This window comes from Piliocolobus tephrosceles, chromosome 7 (assembly GCF_002776525.5).
Source record: "Piliocolobus tephrosceles isolate RC106 chromosome 7, ASM277652v3, whole genome shotgun sequence".
Lineage (NCBI taxonomy): Eukaryota > Metazoa > Chordata > Mammalia > Primates > Cercopithecidae > Piliocolobus > Piliocolobus tephrosceles.
Genome location: NC_045440.1, coordinates 85,326,364 through 85,352,419, shown reverse-complemented (window position 1 = coordinate 85,352,419; position 26,056 = coordinate 85,326,364). Strand labels below are relative to the sequence as shown.

General features: G+C 36.5%; 1 protein-coding gene across 19 annotated transcripts in view; it reads right to left on the bottom strand.

Annotated features, from left to right (window-relative positions):
* The window catches only part of RALYL (RALY RNA binding protein like), a 725,790-nt gene that overhangs the window by 531,758 nt on the left and 167,976 nt on the right, over positions 1–26,056 (bottom strand). For 5 of the 19 annotated variants that reach the window (XM_023227788.1, XM_023227783.1, XM_023227781.1 and 2 more), the window contains one exon: positions 23,775–23,806. The exons of the other annotated variants lie outside the window; for them this stretch is intronic. The gene's annotated coding sequence lies outside the window, so the exon portion shown is untranslated. The remainder of the gene's footprint in view (positions 1–23,774; positions 23,807–26,056) is intronic. 19 annotated transcript variants of the gene reach the window in all.

The following is a 26,056-nucleotide window of genomic DNA, read 5'->3' as shown; positions in this document are numbered from 1 at the left end:
CTTATTCTTTCAGAATAAGTAATTCAGCTTGTTCATTTGCAGCATTAAAATGCTGTTTCTTTTTTTTTAAGTTTAAGGTAACATGTTTCATTGAAAAGTAAAGCCAATGATTAAAGGGGAAAGAAATCCTCTTAGTAATGTCTTCAACAACCTACCCCGCCGCGAACCTCCTTGAATGTCCTTCATGTCTCCTTTAAATTCAGCTCGGAAGATCAGTAGGAAACAACTCAACTGGGTTGAAGAGAGAATTCACAGTCAGAGAGAATAAATAATCTGCAGAACTAAGACTTTCGGTCTGAGGTATTTATTGACAGAAAATTACCACAGTTTCCTGCAGAGGCTGGTCTATATCTCTTTTGACCTTTATCAAGTTAAATAAACAAACAAATAAATAAATAAATAAACACTAGTTTTTTCCCACTGTAATTGTTAATTTTGATGCCAGTTTTCTTGTTAAGAATTTACTGGATTTCAAGAGGACAGTGTGAGTGTTGCTCACTAAATAATCAGGGCTGCTCTCCACTGTGTCCAGGGGAGGGTGTGGCCTGTAGACACCAATAAACTTCAGTACAAAATACATGTCTGGAACAGAAGCAAGCTCAAAAACTCTTTCCCAAAAGACTACCTTCTGGTCAGAAAAATAACGTATTTATAGGTTCAAAATCCCTTATCTATATAGCGAAAGCCTAAAACCTTTTTAAAGTTAAAAGTTTTGTTTCCTAATTCATGCGATGGAAAAACTTGACCTGATCTAAACTAACGTGCCAGACAAACTTGGCATGAACTTGATGTGGAGTTTTGTTTATTTATGAATACTAAATTTATTGTAGTTTTGTTTGTTTATGAAACTAAATTTATTTCAGTGTATATAAATTTCTTTGATTAATTTCTTTGATTATGGGTTGCTGACTGATATGGTTTAGTTGTGTCCCCACCCAAACCTCATCTTGAATTGTAGCTCCCATAATTCCCACATGTTGTGGGAGGGACCTGGTGGGAGATAACTGAATCATGGTGGCGTGTCTTTCCCATGCTATTCTCTTGATAGTGACTAAGTCTCAGAAGATCTGATGACTTTATAAGGGGGAGTAAATTTCCCTGCACAAGTTCTTTTGTCTGCCACCATGTGACATGTGCCTTTCACCTTTCACCATGATTCTGAGGCCTCCCCAGCTACGTGGAACTGTAAGTCCATTAAACGTCTTTCTTTTGTAAATTGTCCAGTCTCAGGTATGTCTTTATCAGCAGCCCAAAAGCAGACTAAAACACTGACCAAATGCTACTGGGAGTGTTGTGTAAAACATGGTATATGCACTATATTATTTTTCTAATTATAAATTCCAAAACATATCTCTAAGCATTTTAAAGGATTGTGCATCAAAATGATAATAGTACATTATAATTAAGTAGCCCTACAAATAAATTATATGTACCACAATTTCGAACTACATATGTAATATACACATCTTTCTGCATCTAGACTTCTTTCTCTTTGAGTAATGTCTTTGAAAAAGAGGGAGAGGATAGCACTTGCACATATATAAATAGATACATGTACTTTTTATGTTTCTTATACATTTGACTTACCCCATTTCTCAGTTACAAATTCTCAGCAGAAGGGTGAAATACATTAAGAAACATCAACTCAATGAAACTTCTGCATATATCTCAAGTTGGAGACTTGATGAAGTACAGTGGTATGACAGAATCACATAGTTTTAGAAATCAGAGTGATCTTAGAACCATTTAAGACACTCCCTCATTACCACATGAGAAAATTTAAAAGGAAGGAAAAGTTGACATTTTTAAGCTCAGGGAATAAGTGACAGCATAGATCTGGAATCATTTTTTCTAAACTTCAAACCAATGGGATATAGCTTTTTAAAATTCTAGTCCACTGTTATTTGAGGACTTTTAATATTACTTATTTGCTAGGATATTTTGCCTACAATAATGAGATAAAGCAAAAGGACAGGGCAAAATTCTAACAACACTCAAGTGGTCTGGGATGAAAGATACTAAAAAGTATTATTTCTTAATGGAAGAAAAATATGGGAGAGATTGCTATGTCTTGTGACACAATTTGCAGAAATCAATATATTCTCAAAAATTATAGAAAAGGTCTATGCTTTTCCTTGCCTTTGAATTTTGTGAGGCATCTGAAAAACAGTAATTTTTCCTGACAGATATAAACCTTATTGAAAGATATAAAAAATTATCAAACAACATATAATGGTATTATAAGAAAACAAGGCTGGGCTAGTGGCTCACGTCTGTAATTCTAGCAACTTTGGGAGGTTAAGGCAAGCAGATCACTTGAGGTCAGGAGTTTGAAACCAGCCTAGCCAAGACGGTAAAACCCCGCCTCTACTAAAAATAATGATAATAATAATAATAAATAAATAAATACAAAAATTAGTTGAGCAGGATGGCAGGCACCTGTAATCCCAGCTACTCAGGAGGCTGAGGCAGGAGAATTGCTTGAGCCTAGGAAGTAGAGGTTGCAGTGAGCGGGGATCATGCCACTACATTCCAGCCTGGGTGACGGTGACAGAGAGAGATTCCATCTCAAAAAAAAAAAAAAAGAGACATATTCCTCTATTCCTCTAAAATTGCTATGTAGTATGTAGGTGACTTTGTTTTCAACAGAATTTCTACAGAGTGTTATTTTTTCCCCCAAATACCACAGTAAAGTTTCTCCTTTCATCCGTCTTAAATAACCTAAGATGTTAGTATGTTAGGTCACACAGGGGCTATTTCCTGCTATTCTCCAATTATGTAATCCTTTGCCACTGTTGTGAAAAATCTGATTTGACAGGAATAGTATCCAGCCGTTATATGTTTGTATACTGAGTGAACAGCACATGCTGTACAGATGCAGACCTGACAAACTCCCAGGATACCCCAGCCTGCCCCCCCCCCCCCCCCCTTTTTTTTTTGGAGACGAAATCTCACTCTGCCACCAGGCTGGAGTGCAGTGATGCCATCTTGGCTCAACTCCCTGGTTCAAGCGATTCTCTTGCCTCAGCCTCCCAAGTAGCTGGGATTACCGGCACAAGCCACCATGCCCTGCTAAATTTTCCATTTCTAGCAGAGGCTGGGTTTGACCATGTTGGCCAGGATGGTCTCGATCTCCTGACGTCGTGATCTGCCTTCGTCAGCCTCCCAACGTGCTGGGATTATAGGCGTGAACCACCACACTCGGCCTCCAGCCACCTTTTAAACATCTTTTTCCATCTCTGATATTTCTCATTATTAAATAATGTAAACATTTTCCTTATACACTATCATTTTCACTCCCACTACTATAGATCTTTGGTAGTTGTAGCTGTTGTTTACACAGTGTTTACATTATCTTTCTAACTAAACTGCAAATTAGTTATTTTAGAGGTAGACCTTATCCATTTCTCAATCTTTGTTTTGCACATTTAAAAACTGGTATCTAGAAAGGTTGAATAATTTGCCCTCTTAGTTCATACAACTTTTTAATGGCTTTAGTGCTCATTAGTCATTTTGATGCATACATATTTCCTTCCAATTTTGGGAGATCATCTTCTTACATGTTTTGATTAAAGGTAGGGTCCTCCTTCCCACAGCAGAATCTGAAAATTATAGTTAATTGCTCCCTCTGGCCCCAGACAACAGAGCATAAACATGTGACCCCAGTTCAACAACTGGATGATATCACCTGAGACTATGAATCTAGAGCAAGTGAAACAAAGAATTAAGAACAGTTCAGAACTGATTACAACAGAATCTACAGTGAGGCACCTATGAGTGGCATCCAATGCCACCACGTCCATGTGGTCAGTGTGTGGTCTAGTACCAACAGCAGGGACCTTCTAGCTACTATTCGAAGAGCACAATTTGGCTAAGTAGATGCTTTCGGTTCTTAACCATTTCTAATTCTGTGGTTTCTGCCAATTTTCCAGCATTTCCTTCAATTCTGTGTACTAACAATTTCCTTCTAAAAAATTCCTTTTCTGCTTAAAACCCATAACTGCCTTCTGTTGTTTGTACCCAAGAACCTCGATTAACATAATATCGGTATTGAGTTAGCACACAGATTCACTAAACCTTAAAACTTTATTCTTCTTCTATCATAAGTAACTCACTGCTTTGATAATGCACATTTGCTTCAAATTTCTAGACACTATCAGTGGTAGGGTTTGCTGCCAGTAATTTATTTTTAATTGTTCATTTTTTATCCTTTTATTATATGAAATGAGTTATAATTACTAACAATTTCTTTTATAAATAGTTTATAGATTGTAGGCAATGTATTGATTTTGATGGCTAACGTAAGTTTTGCAACACTGTAAATTTGATTCATCCTATAGATGAGGGCTGAGGTATAGGTCATTAATACAATTTGAAAAGGAAAAACATGTTTAGCTGGAAATGAGAAAGATACTGTGTGAATATATGAGTGAAATATTTATGCTTTCAATACATAAGAGAAGACTCATGAAACCTTCTAGAAAATATAAAATGTATCATACATGTATGCCCAAGAATGCCCAAACACCTATTTTACATAACTGACTAGTAATTTACTATTAAGAAAACCAAGTAAATAGTCCAAGAGTGAAAACTGTTCATTTATTTACTTATTCATTCACTGATTTGCTCATTTAATAAACAGTTCAAAGCACCAACCATATACCAGTTGTCATTCCTGCTTTGTTGCCTATTTAATAATAATAGCATCTATCATTCCCATAGGATATTTATGCAACAAAATGCATGGAAGGGATGTTTAGCAATTAAAAAATATTTCAAAACTATTTATTGGAAGCTGAAAATAACTTTATCTCTAAACTTCTATACCTCATTGAAGGTAAACTTTTCTAAATCATATATTCCTTTCTTTTAAAATGCATTCAACTAATTTTGTGATGTAACACATTAGCAACAATTGAAAAGCTTAATCTGAACAATTACAAAAAGATTGTGAACTGAAAAACTAGTGTAGAATATACTTTCCTAAACAGTACTGTTGGTAAAATTTTAAAAATGCAGCGTGATGATTTATGAGTTAGTGTTAATGAAACATGAGTTTTTATCATAATATACACAACTTTCACTCATATAATTCAGTATTATTTTCTCTTTCAGTAATTTAATCATAGCAGCAGATGTTTGATATCAAAACATGGTCACACTTTTCATGTTATTAAATTTTTTATATTTTATAATTTTGGGTAAAGTAAGCTAATCTAATATACCTCTTTTCTTTCCTCCAACTTATGCCAATAAATTTCAATAAAGAACGTTTTTAGTAGGTCATTTGCTACTTCATTGAAATATTAAAATGTTTTTAGTTTCTATCAGAGGGTTATTGTCAAAGCTGATAAACATCTTCATTGTTTATGACACCATTTGCCAGTCACAGTATTATCTATAATTGATTCCTTAATAGAATGACACCAAGTAAATCTTATATTACTAAGAAAAGCACACTACATATATGAGAATGGCAGCCTCCCTCATTTTGTCAGAAGTGATGGTTCATGGTGTGTAGGAGCCCCCACCCCAATCCCTCTCTTCTCTCCTTTGAATGGTATTAGGTTAGGCAATACATGCTCCAGTTGAAATCCTCAGTCCCACCATCTTCTTTGGTCTCACATTTATGGTTTATATCTGGCAGTTGGGGACACCTAAGTTTGAGAACTGAGAATTACTGCATAACAAGATTATAGGTAACTTGAGTTGTGGAAGAATAGGTAGGCATGCCTGTCTTTAAGGAGTCAAGAACACACTGGTGAAAACAAACATGCAAAAGCTACTACAGAATATAAAACAGTGGTTCTCAGCTTTATTGCACATAGATACATCTAAGGGAAAGAATGCTTTTACACCAGTATTGGTGACTTGCTACGCTATGATTCTTCAGCAGCAGCAGGGTGCGTGTTCATCCTCTAAAGAAACTGTAATCAAAATTGCAGGGTTCGGGGAGATGAAGAAACAGAATAGAGGTGATCAGCTGGAAAATGTCCCAACATCATCTTGGGATGCCTTCCTTATTCATCCATTTCTATGCTTCCCAGCCCCTCCTCATACCTCTTTGTGAGAATTGCCAAAGCAGAAAGAGTTAGATCAAATGACAATGCTGCCCTTCATTATGAGAATAATATCAAATCTGTTCTCTCTTCTTGTGAGTGATTTTGCACTGTGTCAACATAGCTAAGCTAAAAAGTAAATCAAGTAAATTCCCCAGAACTCCCTTTCCTGTGTGACATTGGGCTAAGTTGATCATAAAGAAATACACACTGTTTATGGAAGCACAGATAAGGCATTACCCATTGTACATTACTTACATTGTCACTGATCTGACGGTTTACCTCATTGGTGTGAGAAAGCAGCCAAACTGGTAGTTCATCCAAACTCACCCTTTTCCCTGTCTCCCTTCTGTTTCTGAGTCCTGGGTCATGTGCCTGTGCAGATACCTGATGAAGAGACTAGCTTTTTCTGCAGGTGGCCAACATCACTGAGATTAGAAGAAATGAGACACAGACATGGCTTCCAGTTTGTTGTAGGGGCTTTGAGTATTTTCTCAAGGTTTGTTTGCACTCATCAGTCCCAGTTTTTCCTCATGGGTCTAAGCTTGTCTCTGCCTTGTCTCCGCTTTATATTCAGCTGCCTAGGACACCTACAATGCCTTCACGCCCACCACCAAAAGCAGTGGTGACACATTTCCATACTTCTTCACAAGTTCCTCTTTATGAACCTTAATTCATGTGTGTGTGTGTGTGTTTCTCATCCTTCAATCTCCCCCTTTCATGTATTTCCCCACTTTCCTGCAATTGTATATAAGGTTTAATCCCAATCATAAATCCCGTAGTCTAAATCACACATTGTGGTTCTTCTATTTTTCTACTCAAACTATAATGTATTTTACAAGAGTCTTCAATATATTCTCAAATCCTGTGGGACTAGCCAAGGTGCTGTTCCCAGAGATGAAGAAATCCCTCCAGAGCAGTGGTCCCCAAACTTTTTGACACCAGGGACTGGTTTCATGAAAGACAATTTTTCTATGGACTAGGGGTTGGGGAGATGATTTTGGGGATAAAACTGTCCCACCTCAGATCGTCATTAACTAATCAGGCATTAGTTAGATTCTCATAAGGAGTGTGCAACCTGGATCCCTCGCATGTGCAGTTCACAATAGGGTTCACGCTTCTGGGAGAATCTAATGCCACTGATCTCACACAAGGCGGAGTTCAGGGGTTAATGCCCGCTTGCCTCCTGCTGTGCCACCCGGTTCCTTCCAGGCCAGGAACTGATATGGGTCTGTAGCCCGGAGGTTGAGGACCCCTGCTCTAGATGGACACATCAGATGCTGAGATGTCTGAAACCATTATGATCCCAATAAGAAAAACTGCCCAAATCAGATGCAATTCCTGTCTTCAATTCACTTCAATCTTGGTGCCTCCTTCTCTATTGTTAGTATAATGCTGATACTCTGCTGCTAGTGACCCATATTCTAAAGATAATTTAACCATGGTAAGGCAATTTAAGAACTAGTGAACTACCCCTGATTGTAGTCTGTTTCTAGCACTCTCTGGTATTCTGTGTATATTTAATAAATGTTTACTGAATGAATGAAGAATGCATAAATGCTAAGAGCACTCTACTGCCCACTGAAAAGTCAACAAAATAACAGTGGCTACTTGGCTACTAGTTATTAATTTTCCACTGCATATCAGGCACAGTGGCTGCTCATTTTTGAAATATAGCAACCTGGAAAATAAAAATGATTATGGGACTTTTACAGATGAAGGAGCAGAGATTCAGTATTTTGCTCAAAGTCTTATAGTCAGTGTGTGAAAATAAACTTCTCACCCTAAAACAGGGGCTTCTTCTACTACATCAGGCTGCCTATCAAAAGGACACTATCTCTAGTGAAGGCTAGCACAATTTATCTCAACTTCCTGACCCACCAGCTCTCTTCTTGACTGTTCTCCTTCCAGTATAGGTTTTTATTCTTTTTCTTTTTCTCAAAGATGGTGTTCTGCAGATTTAGAATGCCCCTGTCTCCAGCCTTTGATTCCTGCTTTCCCCAAATTTGGCCTTGTGTGTATGACTCAGCTTGACCTGCTTCTGCTTTCCATTTTAAACCTTGTGAAGAATTACATCACTAGATTGAAAAGAAAAACTTCAGCCATTGGGTTTTCAGAAGAGTTATGGCTTGGGATTTCTTCTTTGATGTAAACAATATGTGACTAGATTCACTGCAACTCTGATGCAGCCACCCCATCCTCCACAGCACCGTGCTCAGCTCTGTTGTCCCAGTTTCTTCTCTGTACAATTTCTTCCAATGCCTCTCTAGTGAGTGCATTTGGGCCACTTCCCAAATTCCTGGTTGTCTGTAGCTCTGACCTGAGTGCCTGCTGCCTCATTTCCAGCACAGCCAAGGGCTTGAATATTGGAGTGCTGGAACAAATTCCAGGTGGCTGAAACACCAAACTTGTGTAATTCTAATGGAACATTCTTGAAATGGCAACTACAGCTTATCACATGTGAAACTAATTTTACTGTTCAGATTAAAGGCAAAAATCATTATTTCATATGTAGTTTTGAATCACACTAAATACATTTTCCCTTAAACTCAGCTATATAATACGAATTCAAGATTTTCCAGTAATTGTGCTTACACTCAGACCTAAATTATTTCATTCTTACTAGAGAAGAGGAAATACTAATCCATCTCAAACATTGATTCTTAAAATGGAAAAGTACTGGCATTTCGTATTTTTCTTTTTTTTTTCTTTACTGCATTTGAAAAGTTGTTGAATGTAAGGTAATATTTTGGGCCTGATTCATTGCTAGAAAATCAGTCTGGAAACCTGACTCCCTGAAGAACACAGTGAGAATTATCCAATTTTATTGTCCTCTACAGATTCATAGAATTGTTGGTGTGAGAAAACCATGACAGTGACTCTAATTCATCCCCACACTCAATGCCTGCAGGCATATCACATACCTCCCTAGAGAGACTGAAATGTATTCTACTTTTAAGGATTTCCCCAAATCCTACAACCTCACTCAATAAATCCTTCCAATGTGCAATTACTTTCCACACCAGGAAACATTTCTTCACATCTAAGTAAAATTTCTTTTTCTACAGTATCCTTGTGCCCTCTGCTTCCTCTTGTCTTACTCGTAGTCAAGATTAAGAAGGAATGCTTGTTGCCTTATTCATTAACCTTTGATTTTCATTGGAATGAATAACACATTAGAACTTTCTTGAACTTTTCAGTGTCTTTCTCACTAGAAGTAAAGTTCTTAAACACCGCAATGTCATTTATAAGTAGGAAGTTTGTAAGTGGATACATCTCTTGTAAAATTCAAGACAACATTTATTGGGTTAATACAAAATGTTCACATTTATCGTCCATCACAAGTGCTTACTTAGCATCAATTATATTTCTTGATGGTTGGCAAAGGTCTGGGTTTCAAAGTTCTAGCATTAGCTGCAAAAAGTAATCTCTAAAAGTTCAAAGGATACTCAAGTAACACTTTGTGCTCAACAGCAAGAAATGAACGCATGGCCAGGGATGTAATCCCAGCACTTTGGGAGGCCAACGTGGGCAGATGACTGAAGGCTATGAAATCACAACCAGCCCAGGCAACAAGGCAAAACCCCATCTTTACTAAAAATACCAAAATTAGCCAGGCATGCTGGTGCGTGCCTGTAGTTTCAGCTATTGGGAGGCTGAGGCATGAGAGTTGCAGTGAGCCAAGATTATGTCACTGCACTCCAGCCTAGGCAACAGAGTAAGATTCTGTCTCAAGAGAAAAAAAGTTTAAAAAAATGCTATTTTTAATTGTATTTCATTTTCATTAATTTAAATCTAAAAAGCCACATGTGGCTAGTGGCCACTGAATAACACAGGGCAGGTCTAGTAGATATACCTGCAAAATTGTTTAGTAAACATTATTAAATTTTAGAATTATGGACTTTTCATTTTTCTCTTAGAGCATGCCTTATTACTGCAGGAGTTAATTCAGACTTTACAAACAAGGAACGTCTGATATTTGTTTTATTCTGCAGTGATTTTAAATAGGTATTTTCAAAGTGATTAGACAAAATAAGAAAATGTACAGATATGATTATTAGACATGACTAAAATACTTCTTTCTAAAGGTGAAAGAAAGCATTACTGAAGATAGCTAAGGATATTAATGGTTTAAATATTAAATCGATATATACAAATATATTATAAACATATTTTCTAACTTTCCTACAACAAATCTTTGACCCTACAAGTAAATCATTAATCCTTCACTCAAATCACTTCAAAAGGATAGATGGTTAATTGAACAAAAATGGTTTATGCTAATTCAGTAGAAACCTAAAAGGTAATAGCATTCAATAATGAAAATTTTTGTTTGTTCTTAAAAAAAAAAAATCTCAAAATAATTTAAATACCTTATAGTTCAAAGTCCCTCCAAACTCCCACCTCTTTCCCAAAGAAAATAAAAATAGGGTTACATACTGTCAAATAATGGGGAGAAATATTTTCTTTAAATTAAATTTAGTAAAATGGATTAATATGGTTAAATATTTTGTGGTACATAGGTGTATACATTTCAATTTTTCAATTTTTCATTACATTATATTTATGTATGTATATATTTATATTTATGTATTTGCCATCAATTTAATCACCTAATTCTTTATCACCTAATGATTAAAGTACTGAGCAATTTTACATATGTTCTGGATCCTTCCAACTCTGCACTTCTCCAATAAGCTACCATAAATACTACCTCACATATAGTTCTTATAATGCCGGAGCCTAAAGAATCTCTACAAGGTCCTTTCATTTTTGTCATCCACATCTAAGACATTAAATCAACAATCTCTTCATTCTCTCAACATTTCTATTTCTAACTAAGCAATTTTCAATTCCTTATTAACACAGTTTCACCAGTGCAGTTAAGTCATTCTTCTTACATATACAGTTCAGGAGTGTCTTATTTTCTCCATATTTTTCTCAGCATGTAATATCATGTCAGTATTCTAGGTTTCACATACCCATAATTTCTTCAAGCCCCTGCTCAAAACCATGCTCATCATTTACTAATCCATCATTCCCTAACCTCTTCTTTCACCTTTTACTAATCAGTCCTACTTTATATTCCCTTACGTGAAACATCATAACAATAAGCAACATCATTTCATGTATTCATAGTAGGCCATTTTATGATGTTATTGCACATGCACATACATAGATACACAATTTTATCTTCTAAGAGCCTAAAAGCTAAGAAGAGTTCTGGGGAACTCTCTAAATTCTACTATTAAGTCCTATACTCAAAGTGTGTCAATTTTGCTTTATAAACTAATTAAATGACTGTTTATTATTAAATTAATATTTTAAGAGGGGTTAAGAAATTTTATGACCATGACTTGGTATTTCAATGTCTTCATTAAAAAGTTCAAAATGAATAAAACGATGAATAAAATATGGATCATCATATTTAATTCATTCATCAACATCTCTTTTCTGTTTTCTATTTGACATTGTTTGACTTAGTGAATAATTCTAATTTACCTTAAATGCAGAAAGCAATATGAATGGCTTCTACAAATACTAATGTATTCTTCAAAATTATTTTACTTTCTCTTATTAAAATGTTCATGTAAATGGTGAACCACATCATAAAGAAAAACATTTATTTCCTTCATGGAGCAGAGAAAATGTAAAACATATAAACTTTAATGAAATCAGCCGTTACCAACTAAATTAAGTTTTTTCTCAGGTAAACCAGTTAACCATTTTTCAAGATTAATTTTAACTTTTGATTTTTAATGAGCAAATAGCTACCATCAAAATATATATATGTATAAATATGTATATTTATATATATGGCAAGCTAAATTAGAATGAATAAGGAAAAAAGGTTAAAATCTATCTAGTTCAAGAGGATGGTAGCCTATAGATGCCATTGATTTAAAAGAAAACAGTCTAAAATGATGACACACTTTTCTAGAGTTCTAAAGATATAAACTAGGTGTTTCATTAAAATTCTTGAAAAGATGGATTAAAAACTTGTTTCTTAATTCACTTTGAAATCACTAGCATACATTTCCCCAGTGCCTAAGGTACCAGGCAAGATTTCCCAAGGAAACTTTAACCTTACAATTAGTGTTATCCCAGACAGAATTCATTAGATTCTTTTAAGGCTTGGCATATAATGAGAAATTATTGCAGAGAAACCTTTAATTTAACTTTGTAGTGAATGTCTGTAACAGCTATAGGCAGTAAGTGGGAATGCATGAGATGCCAGTCAGAATCAAGGAAATCAATCTTTCTTTGCTTTCAGTTGATCTTACATTTCTATTCTGATGTATGGTGTGTCAATTACACCTTTTTTTCTTGGAAATTTGCTTGTCACAATGATTGGGGACATTACTGGCATTTGTTAGTGAGGTCTAAGAAGTGTCATTCTACAATGTGCGGGGGGGACATAAGTGCATTATCAAATAATTGTTCTGCATTTCCTACCACTTTCCAATGTACAGCAGGACTGCAAGTAAAATATTGATCAGGAAACATTATATATTGTCTTAATCGGAATGTTACCAAGAGTTTTCCAGTATTTTAAAGAAGACAACAGTAACTAGACTCATTCTGTTTGTGACACCCTTACAGCAAAAAAGTATCAGTCTGCATCACTGCTGTGTGTTTGTTGTGATTCCATATATTGCTGCAAACACTATTTACCCTATTATTCTATATATGTAGTTGCAAGAATCTAATTACCTCAATTTGAATCTTGCCCAAATGTTTACATATTCTTTTATTTTCCTGTTTTATGACAAAGAGAACACAACATTTTTTCTTGTTAGGTTATGTGTGTAAGTAAATTATATCATTTCAGATTACTAATCAAAAGAGTTGGTGTCTAATACAGTAGAGAACAACTGTTCTAAGCTAACTGTGATGATCTCTCTCTCCTTTTCTAAACAGTCCACATCCTTCATAGTTTGGAGAGGTCATGGCTGTGTAGACCTATAAATGAATCTTCTGGAGTCTTGGAGGTAAAATTTTGCTTATTATAAAAGGGGTAAGAGTAAGAGGAGAGCACGTTAATACTTTCCTGTTCCATCCTTCTGCCTTTAATAACATGTCTGTTGTAGCCATTTTGTAGCAATGTAGCAATGAGGCAACAAGCATGGACTAAAAGGGCAAAATACCACTGAACCAATGTATCGTCTTGGAACTACCCTCTTGATCTTCCTGATATGTGAAGGAAGGGGAGTTTGTATGGTTTCAACAACCATTACTGTTTTGATTTTATGCAGCCTTAATCAATTGCAACTTATATAAAACTGAATTTAATATACTACCTTCAAACCTGGTTATTATCCTATGTATTAGTCAGTTCTCACATTGCTGTAAAGAACCACCCAAGACTGGGTAATTTATGATAAAAAGAGGTTTAATTGACCCACATTTACACAGGCTTAATAGGAAGCATGACTGGAAGGTCTCAGGAAACTTACAATCATGGCAGAAGATGAAAGGGAAGGAAGCACTTTCTTCACAAGGCGGCAGGAGAGAGACAGAGTGAAGGGGGGAAGGGCCACACACTTTTAAACCATTAGATCTCCCGAGAACTCATTCACTATCATGAGAACAGCAGGCAGGGAAATCCACCCCCATGATCCAATCACCTCCCATTAGGCCCCTCCTCCAATTCGACATGCAATTTGGGCGGGGACACAAATCCAAATGAAATCATTCTATATTTCATACCACCATTCACCTAGCTGTTAATGCCAAAAACCTCAGAGTCACCTTTATCACTACCCCTTCACCTCCAACTCCTAATCATATACTAAGTGTTCTTGATTTGACTGCATATAAATGAAGAAATCCATCTACATTTCTCAGTTTGCACTTCCAGCCTCATAAGCCTAGTGACCATCACATGCTATCTGTACTTCCTGCTATCATCTCCGAATTGGTTGTACTGAATCTCCTTCACCCTCTACCATATTCTCTTTACATCGTGTACTTACCATTTTAAAATACAAATTTGATCATATTGGTCCTCTTAGAAAAAGACAAATTCCTTTTGCTCAAAACAAAATTTTTAACTCTTATCCTGGTACATAAGATCAATCCTATGATCTATTCATGAGCCATGCTGTCTCCATTCCCACCACTCTACATACAAACTCACTTTTCACTTCCTTGGAAAAGTTTTTCCTAATCCATATATTTGGAAAGCCGTAAGTTATCCACTCTTACTGAACACCGTTTTTCCTTCTGAAGTAGTTTCTTTGAGTTCTTAATTTAATACTGTTTCTGCCACAAAACTATGCAATATGGGGGCAGCTGATGTGACACATTTATCATTATAGTCTTAGTTCCCAGCAGAGCCCTTGTCTCAGATTAAGCACTCAATTTGCAGTGATAGAAACAACGGAAGAATGAACTTTTAAGACCCCTTGGTATGACTCTAGATATATCAAATAACTTTCCTAGAGTAAAATTTGGCTCTCTCCTTATGTCTTCCTCATGCAGGAAATGAAGTAGACATATCAAAGAGTCGTGTCCTCTCAAAAGTCATAATTTCCAAAGTAAATTATTACTGTGATTTTACATCCTGGTTGTATATTTGTGATGAGCATGAGATAGAAGCACTCTTGGTATGCTGACAAAAATGCAGGATTCATTGCAAAGTTGACGGCTTTTCCCAGGAAGGTGGTAAATATACCCAAGTAGAGCCATTGTGTAAGGCCCTAATGGTGTGGCTTTTCTGAAGAACCATTAACCAAAAGAAAACTGAAACCTTAAGCTCTCAGTGTGACAAACATAAAAATCCCAAAGTATAAATAGACATAAGCTTTGAGCTACCCCTACCTTCTAAGGAGGACCCTTCCTTTGCTCAGCTTGGCTCCCAGGATTCCATTGTACTGACTTAGATATTTAATGTAGAGAAACATTAGAAGTCTTAAGAGGTGCAATCCCAGCACTTTGGGAGGCCGAGATGGGCAGATCACGAGGTCAGGAGATGGAGACCATCCTGGCTAACACGGTGAAACCCCGTTTCTACTAAAAAAAAAAAAAAAAAAAAAAAAACACACAAAAAACTAGCCGGGCGAGGTGGCGGGCGCCTGTAGTCCCAGCTACTCCGGAGGCTGAGGCAGGAGAATGGCGTGAACCCAGGAGGTGGAGCTTGCAGTGAGCTGAGATTGCACCACTGCACTCCAGCCTGGGCGACAGAGCCAGACTCCGTCTCAAAAAAAAAAAAAAAAAAAAAAAGAATGAATCACATGCCATAGAAAAAGAATAGTTCAGAATGTGGGAGAAGGGGGTCAACTTGGAATGAGAAAGTCCTGAAGCTACAGCTAGAATTTTCAAAAAGCAACTGAAGAGAAATCAGGCTGTGGAGAGTGGTCTTGAAGGATCTGACTCCCTTCTCTTTCCAGAGAAAGCTGGAAGACAATTTCTTCAGGAGTTTTACTTTGTGGTGTATGGTGTCTAATCCCAATCCCACCACACACCAAAAGCATCCCGTGAAAACTCCTAAGAGCTGTCCTGAGTTGGTTTTATATTTTACTTTAAGGGAGCATCATGTTGAGATGGGCCTTCGGGAAAAAGAGTTGCATCCCAGAATTGGGTTACAAATTTGCCAAATACATTTATTTCAAGTGCCTTGTAGTAACTAGAAACTTCTAGCAAACTGTTTTTAATCAGGGTGGCTTTCACTGAGTTGAGGCAAAGGAAAAATTATTATTATGCAAATTGTAATTCTTAACATTGCTCTGGGAATTTCTTCAGTAGCCACAATATGTTTTCTTTTAAAGGGCCATGTGAAAAAAAATATATATTTTTTAAAAATAGTGATTCCCTCAGGCATGCAAATAAAGACACACAAAAGCACTTTGTCACTGTGAGTCACTGACAACAACTCCAGACTTTCAAAAGATATCCTGGGATATCCAATAACTAATATGCATGTGCTTTAAAATCAAAAATCTCTTACTCAAAATGATCCTTTTGTTATATAATGGCTTTCAAAGAGGAACAAAGACATTTATGACAGTACCAAATATAGACAGAAATATTTATATTTTTAGAGGATTTTATAAGTAAAAAATTACTCAGCTCTATTAACCCTGTTCAGAGGAACAACTCCCAGTCCTCTAACAAATGCTCACCAAAACACCCTTTTTAGGTGGTTAAAATGTTTTTCTTCAGTTAGAAAGGCAGTTAATATTAAGTCTTACACCTTGTAACACATCTTGACATGTCCTGTGAACGAAAAATGATTCATCCTTTCTCAATGACTCATTGATTAATCGTAAATTTGCATATCTAAAAGTAGAAATTTGATGAAAATTTCAAGTTACTGGGAAATTATAAACATTGTCACAGCTGGAATCTATTTAGGTGAAGGGATGAATTTTATGAAGCTGCAGGTTATAGTCCTGTGATTGAAAAGAGTGTAAAAGAAGAGATGCGTTGGGAATATTACTGTGGCAGGTGATCTGTGGGAGACACAAAAATGAATAAAACACAGTTTCCATCCCATGGGGCTTAAAAGCTAGTAGGAGATGGAAAGTTTACAGATATCACCAAGACAGTACAGTAAATGACTCACTGGAGTGGGCTAAGTGATGGGAGTAAAAACCATGCAAGTTCTGTGAAGGTCCAGAATTTGATCTTTATATTCCCCAGTACCTAGAAAACAGCCTGGGACATAGAGGGTGCTCAATAAGCATATGTTGAATCAATGACAGTAATATGGGAGGGACTATGTATGCATATGTTAATATGATTGTATCTGGGAAATTATTCATAATTATAGTTTCAAAAAACTAGAATGACTTTAGGCAGCATGGTAGCATGGACCTTTCAAGTTCCCAGGTGTCCTGGAACCATCTAGGGGTGGTCCAACAGGGGTCAGGGCAATTGGCACCTTATCTAGCTTGGGTTTATATGAAATTGATTATTCAAATAAAGTATTTTCTTACTAAAAAGAGTTTATGATTTTTTGCAGAGTAAAAAAGACATAGGATCTGCAGTCCAGAGCTCAATGTTCAAATGCTAGGTCTACTGACTACCAGTTCCCCATGGCCAACATGGGGAAATAGTTTAAACTTTCCAAACTTGTGTTTCATTATGTGAAAAGGGAAGATAACAATAGCTAACCCACAGGATGGTAATGAGAAATAAATAAGCATCAAATGCCAGCAGATTACTTATTATATAGTTTGCATTTTTGCATTTGATGGATCTCAGTTCCCCTTCCATTTCACTAATAGTTTGTAAAAGCAGCTTAATTCCAGATTTAGTCTTGACTATTCAGTCTTGACCTCCTGTTGGTTGTGTGGCTTTGGGAAAGTTATTTAAGTTGTCTGACATTCAGTTTCCTCATTTGTAAAATAGAAACAAAAGTGGTATCTGCTCTCAGAAATACTACAAAAGCATAACAAATATCCTAAATGGCCCTTCAAATATCCTAATTTTATTTGAACCCTGTATGTTGGGATTTTCAAAGATTTGTTTCTTCTCAGTATTTTTAATTTCCGTATCTCTCATTTATTAGTTTCCATTATTAATTTCTTTTAATTTCTTATTCTTTATTAACCTCAGTTTTTTCAGAGGTTCTAAATTACTTAAGAGTATAACTAGAGAACTGAACAGGTAAAATCCAAGACATGGGAAATCTTTTCCTCTGAATTTAGCACTGGATTTATATTACTAGCACTGAAATGGCAAACTGGAGGGGAAAAAAGTCTTAATATCCCGCCAAAGTAAGAATTAAATTAAAAATATACTGGTGGATAAAACTTTCTTAATTGGGTAGCTCTCCAAATTTAACTTGTTTTAAGGTCAAAAGAACAACTTCTTCTGCAGCTTCCTCTCCAACGTGGGGTAAGAGTCAGGTTTACACACATATATTTCCATCTAAAAATTCACAATTACTGCATGCTGTGAAATTAGCCTCCCCAGGTCACCTTACAAACTCTTAACTCCCATCCCATTCAGTCATCATGAACTTAATTCATTTGCTTCTTAAATTGCAAATGTAATGACTGTATTAAAATGTCAAAATACCTTTTGTCACAAATGAATAAGCACAATGCATATTTCTAGATATTCTGTAGCATCAAGTACTTTATATATCTTTTAATAAAGTTATGGAACAACCATATTATACCACCAATTGTGCACCCCACCCTTGCAAAACAAATAAAAATAAAAACAAGGTAGTCTTAAGAGACCTAACAAGGACAGATAAAATGAAGCTGCCCAGAGAAAAAAGAAATCGAATTAACAATATGGGAGACTATCAGAAAGAACTGTCCCAAGATAAAATGGGCCATGTTGAAGAGTATCTAGTTGGCCACATTGTTGCGATATTGCAGAGGGCAAGTCAATCATCAACTGGCCAGTAACACAGTACAAGGAAATTCATGTACCCTGAGAGCTGGAAAAGTCCCTCTGTATCACAGGATTCTGTAAATTCTAAGTACAAATAATAAAGAATAGGCTATCTTTTAAAATGAATGTCTAAAGCAAAATTCACATTTAAAATAAATCACATTAAGTAATCGTTTGAGGAACAAACCAGGACTCTAAGTACATAATATTAATGACAGTTTCAGAAAAGTAATACACGAGAATACTTAAAATTTTCCTCTTATTGATCACTTTAGAACATTCTTAACAGAATAACTACTCAATCAGATTCAAGATGACATTATTACTTAGTACTGAACTGGTTTTGTCTGTTATAAATAAACATTTTACTTTAACGTAACACTGTACGATATTTAAAGTTCTAAAGAAGAGTTACCCAGATCAAACAAACTGGAATAAATTGTTTATCACTATTATTTTTGGTAGTTTGCTTTGCTATTAACATGTTATCAAAAACAATGTCATGCCACAATCCGCTCGCCCCCTCCTTATCCAAGGCAGTCCCAGGTATCTCCCCAACAGAGGTCCTTAGTGCCCAAGTTTATTTTCCACTGTAAAATAACTCTATTTTACCACTGAACAAAGATAGCTGGGAAAGCTCTTCTGAGCATAGAAAGCAACTCTTCTAGTGATTTCTCTCCTTCAAATAGTGCTCCAAATCCTCCCTTCTAATTATAGTATTTTAGTCTACACAAAACTACTTGCCCCTAATTATTCTTAGCCATTTTCCACTGGAGAGTTTTATTTGTGTTTTGCTTATTTGGCAGTAGTGTCCCAATAATAATGAGAAGGGAAGGGGCCACTTGTCATTGTAAATGGTGTAGCACTCTGATTAATGTGCCTTTGTGAAGTTTACTAGTGCCTTGGTTCTGAGGCAATATATGCAAGGCTTGTTTTTACTTACTAGTTTACTTAGTTGCTTATTTTCTTATAGACTTATTTATTTCATTCTGGAATCCACAAGCAGACCAGTATAGTACTGTCTCAACCAGGGACAATACAGATTTCAAACGAACATTATAGAACAAGAAACATAAAGCAAACTAAATTCACAGGCAAATATTTTAAAAATTCTTCACTTTACAAAAACCCTTGAAAAACACACTCAACAGCAACTATTTCTGCATAGTTTTGCAGTATAGCAAATTGTTATAAGCATTCACATTTGAAACCTCATGTGCATGTTAGATCACTGTGAAGTAGCTGACTGCAGAAGATACTGGGAGTGTCAGGGTATGTGGGGGAAATAAAGCTATAGGGCTAGCCAACTGTGGTGGATATTGGTCATACATGGGGCTGTCCAGTGTCTTATGAAAAGCCCTTTGGTACTTGAATACATTTTAAAACTGTGAATTCTACCTTTCCAGTTCGGAAGCTCAACTTGAAATAAGCAGATTCCTTTGCAGTCGTGATATAGACATATGACCTAGGCTCCAGAAATCAAATGCAAAAATCAAGAGACACTTGTATTCAAATGGGAGTAATGTGAAGAAGTTGTTTATATTTTTGCTGGGGGTTTGGGGGTTGTGCAGTAGTGTCTAGATATACTTGGTGACAGCAGCAGAGACAATGATGACCAAAATGATGCAAGGTCAAGTTCTTGGCTCAGACCTAATCTCATTGAGGTGATGGGTGATTCCTCCGTCTCACTGCATGGTAGTTACTAGGCTCATGTTCATGTAAGGCCAGCCTTGTGATACGCTTCTAAGCATATCTCTTGAAGATGTAACCTCAAACTTGGCTTCCCAGAACTCCCACCAGTTCTGTGTTCTAATAAACATATTATAATGAACACCTTTGATACTTAAGTGTTTACGTGTGTTGATTGCAATTAAGAACAATGACTGATAATGACTGAATATAAGGGTAGGTGGGGGGAGAGAAAATATCAAGGCAGACTCCAGAATTTGAAGCTCAAGTAACTGCATAAATATGACCTACTAACCAAAGATATACAGTGTGGTAGGGAGGGGACAGCAGCAGAAATTCTCAGGAACTTATGATAACCAAAATTTAGTCAAAGACTGATGTGTGTTTGGATTTCAGCTCTTCCCCTTGTTCTATTTCTTAAACTGTAATACATAATGTTCCTGTGAGAACTGGATATAATCTATGTGAAGTACTTGCCAAAATTCGCAATACAAGTTGTTGTTATAAAGATGAGAAAGGGTGCAACAGCATTTTTCTGAAAGAATCATCTAATTTGTAGACCTAGCCTTGGAGAGGGATGGGTGGTAAGTATTAGAGTACTGGAATCCTGGCCAAATAAACTGGGTTTTAAATGTTGGTTCTAGTTCTAGGCATGGTCTAGAAATATGATAAAACTTAAATAGGAAGGTAAATCCAGGGAAAGCCAAGAAAAATGGCCTCTGAATGGTTATTCCCTGGACCTCGGTGTATCCATAGGTTAGTCTCAGGCACACTTGTCCCAAGCCTTAAGCAGCAAATCTAAACTGGTGGTGTTAGGCTTCTCTTCCCTACCCAGCCTATTTCAGGGTTGGCTGAATAACTTGGCCTGCAATTGAGGGCAACTGTAACCATAGGTGAGTTAACTACAGGTTAGTTAACCATAGTTAATCTATGGTTAATTCACCTAACCCTAACCCTGGCCCAGAAATGTCAAAACTTTCCATACATCTTATGATAATTTACACACATACACCACCCGAACATACATACACCATAATCCTTTTCCCTCACAATTTTCTATTATAGGCTCAGAACTTGTAAAAGTTGGTTCTAAATAAATATTTGTAGGATTGGATTAAATTTTTTAAATTGAATGCCTTTTGAGAAACTGCTGGAATATGGTTTTCTTGTTATTGTGAACTTCAGAAAAATGTTGACAGCAGATAAAGCAGTAATTGTTCCCAGTGGTGTAACTGCCTGGGCATTGTGCAATGATTTGATCAGACCCTTTGTACAGACTCTTCTGCACATTAAATGGACAACTGGCTGGGTAAAATAACCTGCTTTGTAAAATGATGCTGATGGGAATGGGAGTGCAAAATAGCCTAGGAGGAACGAAGTCAGTAGGACATGCAGTGAGCTCTTGCAAGGTAAGTGAAATGTAACAATGTCAGTAAAAAATACAGAAAGAGTGCATGTGACACAACTTTAAGCTCAGTTATCACTCAGTCAGCAAACTCTATCTCTGAAAAATCCATACCTTTTGACAGTATAGCCTGGTACGAAGACACCAAATAGTGAGTTACTTCCTCAGAAGTGATTTTGGCAATAGAGCTGTTAAATTAAATTTGTCTTAAAGCTGCCTACATATGTAGCAAACTGCAACCTTACTTAATAGGCAAATAAACCGTAATCTAACTTAACAGTATATTCCTCCAATAAATAGCTAAGTCTCAACCAATCACAGCAGTCAAACTTCAGCCATCACAGGCTGCCAAATGATCAGGTTATCTCCATATAAGGCAAATGCCTTGTCCCACCATGCCCCAAAAAGGCAAATACTAAACTTTAACCAATCAAGTTTTTTTTTTTTTTTTTAATTCCCTTTCTGTCTATAAATACTATCTACTACTGGGGAGAGCTCTCTGAACCTCTACAGGCTCAGTGTGCTGCCCAACTCATGAATTGTTCTTTACTCAAATAGCAAGCTTTGCTGAATTTAATTTGTCTACAGATTTTCTTTTAATAGAGCCTAAGAGGCAAAGCTGCTGATGCTAATCCTCTACAGAGGCTGGAGTTTTTAATTTCAATTGCAGTGACGCAGCACAAATAGAGGACTAAAATTTTCAGATACAGTTTATGTATACTTTATTTTGCCTGCTCAGAAAATAGACATTAGGAACTTATGTCCTTCCCTGGATTTGAACCAAGGTGAAGCAATGGGCAAAAATAGTTTGGGAGATGAGAAGAAGGATATATTAGATTAAAACTAAATGGGAAGAGATCCTAACTCATCAAGAAGAACAGGACATTAATCTTAGAGAGGGCAGATTAGCAAAGATTTAATGCCCAAAATCAGAGGAAGTAGGAGCAGATAAAAAAGGAAAATGCCAGTGGTTAGGGGAAGACAGAGAAAACATAGTTGAGGTCAGTGATACCATAGAAATGATATGGATGGGGTGGCTGAGGACAGCAGAGTATAAAATCTGCACAAGGAAAATGAAGAAATGCAAAATAAATGAACAGGACAGCAAAGTAAAGAAGTGAAGGGCTTACTACTTTATTATTGTTATTATTGTTCTTAACAACAAGATGGGGGGGGCTAAAAATACTGTAGTGGTAAATGTGTGTGTGTGTGTGTTTTATTTTTAATTGCTCTGTCACCCAGGCTGGAGTGCAGTGGCACAATCTCAGTTCACTGCAACCTCCACCTCCCAGGTTTAAGTGATTCTCCTGCCTCACTCAGCCTCCCAAGTAGTTGGGTTTACAGGTACCCGCTGCCAAGCCTGGCTTTTTTTTTTTTTATTTTATTTTTAGTAGAGACAAGGTTTCACCACATTGGTCAGGCAGGTCTTGAACTCCTGACCTTATGATCCACCTGCCTCGGCCTCCCAAAGTGTCCTGGGATTACAGGTGTGAACCACGACATCTGGCCAAATGTGCTTATTTCTTAAAAATATTTTATAAATATCAATTCCTTATTTTAGAATACTCATTTGTGTATGGTCTTAAGTATTCTGACATTTTTACTTTCAAGCTATGGATTGTATGAATTTTTAGTTCTCCAATAAAATCAATAATATGCATAGGCCTGAAGAGAACACTGGACTTTGGGAGGCTGAGGTGGGCAGATCACCTGAGGTTAGGAGTTTGAGACCAGCCTGGCCAACATGGCGAAACCCTGTCTCTACTAAAACTATAAAAATTAGCTGGATGTGGTGGCATACACCTGTACTTCTATCTACTTGTGAGGCTGAGACACAAGAATAACTTGAACCCAGGAGGCGAATGTTGCAGTGGGCCAAGACAGCACCACCACACTCCAGCCTGGGTGACAGAGTGAGACTCCATCTCAAGAAAAGAGCATTAGAAACTTTCATTTATCAATCTTTGCTACAACTAGCATAACCATTTGTTCATTCATGCACTACATATGTATTTAATCTCTACCATGAATACAAACATACTCCAACGACAAACAGTAACCATTTATACCAAAAAACCAACATGGGTAATAAATCGCTTTAAAGAAAGGCAAGTCTGTCAGCCAATATCTGACACCATTAAAAGAAGCATCTGACATTGCATCTAAATTGGGGAAATCTGGTCAGATGTTGGTCATCAATCTGCTTAAACACATTTAAAATTCAACAATGCAATATTTTATTCAAACATTTGTTGAACACTTACTATGGAGCCAGGCACCTCACCAAGGGCTATGTCTGCAAAGGAAGAGAAAATAGAGCAATTGCTCATCCGAAAATATACAAGCAAGCGAGCAACCCATTTCATTAGGATAATTTTGAATAAGAGAAATGCATACAAGTTACAATAATTACCCCAAGGAGGTAAATTAACGAGGACTGGAGGGTTGAGTGAAGGTTTCACAGAGGGAAAGGGCAAGTATAAGTAAAGTAGTAAAAGACAACTTGGAAAACTGCTGCACAGTCCATGGTACCTAAGCTTTTCCACAGCATGCATCATAAGTATAATTATTTGGTTAATATCTATCAATTCCATTAGCCTCTGTGAAGCTCCCCAAGGGGAGGATGAAGTCTTTCTGGTTCACTCATATTTAACACCTGTATCTAGCATAATGCCTGACTTCTTTGTGGTGCTCAATTTACATTAGTGGGGAAGTGAATGAAATGTGTTTCTATATATTAGGACATGAAGGAAGGTAGACAGGGAAAAGTGAAAATGAGAGGGAGATGCTGGAGGGTATTTCCAAAGGCTGCTTTAGTAATAGTCTAAGAGTTTAGATTTTCTTTTGAAGGTGATATCATTTCATTGAATTAAATCCATTAACTACTTAGAGAAGACATAAAAAGACTCATGTATCTAAAGATAATGCTGGGGCAAGGGTAAAATGTGTATAGATTCAACAGGAAGGGACTGAGGTAGACATGTCATAGTAGAAAAATTATGACAGCATTTATTTCACTTTATGATAAAGTATTTCCAAACTGCCTTCGTGAGGGGAGGGTAATACTTTCTAATGAAAAGTTGGCAGATACCATTGACCTAACATCTCCCTGGGAGCATCTTACTGAGTAACATAATAGAGAAGGCTACAGTTGGTGGCTTTCTGAGGCCCAGTACACTCCATAAATATGTTCTGTTTATCTCCCAAATGTGTGACAATGTAAAGAAAGAGAACCCTTGCACACTGTTGGTGAGAGTGTAAAATAGTATGGCCATTATGGAAAACCGTATGGAAGTTCCTAAAAAAAAAAAAAAAAAAAAAGAAAAGAAACTGAAACTGGAATTATCATATGATCCAGCAATCCCACTTTGGTGTATATATCATGAGGAATTAAAAAAATATCTACTCCCATGTTCACTCTAGCATTATTTACAAAAGCCAATATCTGAAATCAACCTTTATCCATTAGTGGATGAATGGATACAGGTTTGTAAACTCAATTACTCAGCCTTGAAAAAAGAAGGAAATTATGTAATTTGCAACAACATGGATGAACCTGGAGGACATTATGTTACGTGAAATAAGCCAAGGACAAAAAGACAAAAACCACTGCATGTGGAATCTAAAAAAGTTGAACTCATAGTAGCAGAGGGTAGACTGGTGGTAAGGAGATGAGAATTGGGATGGGAGATAATGTTGTCAAAGGGTGGAAAGTTGCAACTGAGTGATTAAATAATTAATATTTAAGATGATGGATATGTTAGTGTGATTTAATTATTCCACACTGCATACATATATCATAACTGTGTACCCCACAATTAGTCACAATAAATTATAAAAAATTAAATTGAAACAAACACACCCCCAGAATAAGAAAGTAAATATAATGAGGTAAGTGTTACTTTGTCAAACTAAAAGCAATCATCTTATACCTTCCCCAACAGACTCATTTATTCACTTATGTCACTGCCCAGCTCCTGAAAGTACATAGGTATGTTACACTACTTTAAATAATCTTCCTTGAATAAAGGAAAAAATACATACAATTATAAAGTTTAAAGGTATGATCATAGTACTTTCAATAATAATATAGTTTTCTATTTTTTGTATAACAAAATAATCTTGATCAATTGTAAGATTTACAAGTATTTCTTTTTTTTTTATTATACTTTAAGTTCTAGGGTACATGTGCATAACGTGCAGGTTTGTTACATATGTATACATGTGCCATGTTGGTGTGCTGCACCCATCAACTCGTCAGCACCCATCAATTCATCATTTATATCAGGTATAACTCCCCAGTGCAATCCCTCCCCCCTCCCCCCTCCCCATGATAGGCCCCAGTGTGTGATGTTCCCCTTCCCGAGTCCAAGTGAGCTCATTGTTCAGTTCCCACCTATGAGTGAGAACATGCGATGTTTGGTTTTCTGTTCTTGTGATACTTTGCTAAGAATGATGGTTTCCAGCTGCATCCATGTCCCTACAAAGGACGCAAACTCATCCTTTTTTATGGCTGCATAGTATTCCATGGTGTATATGTGCCACG